Source organism: Bos mutus, chromosome 4 (assembly GCF_027580195.1).
Source record: "Bos mutus isolate GX-2022 chromosome 4, NWIPB_WYAK_1.1, whole genome shotgun sequence".
Taxonomy (NCBI): Eukaryota; Metazoa; Chordata; class Mammalia; order Artiodactyla; family Bovidae; genus Bos; species Bos mutus.
In genome coordinates, this window is record NC_091620.1 from 18,177,328 (window position 1) to 18,178,757 (window position 1,430).

Consider the following 1,430-nt stretch of genomic DNA (forward strand, 5'->3'; position numbering starts at 1 on the left):
TGAAATTTATTATGAATTCATGTCCTCCTCATGATTCCTATTTTTCTGACTTGGGGGAAGATCATGCTTCCATATAGAGGAAATGAAGATGTTTAGATTCCTTGACTCTGAAGTTTTTGTATCTTTGATGCATGAAGACCTTTAAACTGGGTGACAGTCACTTTACTAGCCTCTGCCAACTCAAGAATCTTCTACTCTGAGCATTTCACAACAGCGAGGACAAACAAAAGTAACTGGTATTAGAGGCAGGTACATAGAAGCCATTCTGTGCCTCTTGCCACAGCTTCCCTTTGGCTTACATGTGGGAACAAATCCCAAGGTGCTACCCATGATTGAGCAGGTGACATCGGGGGCCTGCATGAGGTGGGTACTGTGTGGGCTGAGCAACATGATGTACATTGCCAGAGGAGAAGAGAAAGAGGCAGGAAGAATATTTGAAGAACTAATGGCTGCAAGCTTCCAAAATTTGATGAAAAACATTAATCTACACTTTTAAGAAACTCAATGAACTTCATGTAGGATAAATTCAAAGAGACTCATATCCACTATAAATTACAAAAGACAAAGACAAAGAAAGAATCTTGAAGGCAGAAAGAAAGAAGTGACATTGAATTCAAGGAATCCTCAACAAGATTAACAGCTAATTTCTCATCAGAAACCATAGAAGCCAGTGGTCCTTAGGATGGCACATTCAAAGTACTGAAAGAAAAGTCTGTCAACCCCATAGGATTTATCCAGCAAAACTGTTCTTCAAAAATTAATATTTAAAATATCCTCAGATAGAAGTGGAAATAATTTATTGACTTCAGAACTACCCTACAAGATAAGATCCTGAGAAAAAAGAACAAAGCTGGAAGTATCATGTTCCCTGACTTCAGATTATACTACAAAGCTTTAGTAACCAAAACAGTATGGTACTGGCACAAAAACAGATACACGAAAATGAACTCAAAATGGATTAAGTATCTAAATGTAGGACTGGAAACCACAAAAATTATAGAAGAAAACATAGTTATTATAACACTCTTTGACATGTCTTGAAGTGAAGTGAAGTGAGTGGAGTGTTAGTTGTTTAGTCATGTCTGACTCTTTGTGACCCCATGGACTGTAGACCACTAGGCTCCTCTGTACATGGAATCCTCCAGGCAAGAATACTGGAGTGGGTAGCCATTCCTTTTCCAGGGGTTCTTCCTCACCTGAACCTGGGTCTCTTGCACTGCAGGCAGATTCTTTACCATCTAAGCCACCAGAGAAGCCCAGCCCTAAATGTAGGGCTGGAAACCATAAAAATTCTAGAAGAAAACATAGTTAGAACACTCTGACATGTCTTAGTAATATCATTTTGGATCTGTCTCCTCAGGCAAGGGTAACAGATGCAAAAATAAACAAATAGGACCTAATTAAGTTTAAATGCTTTTGCACAGCTAAGA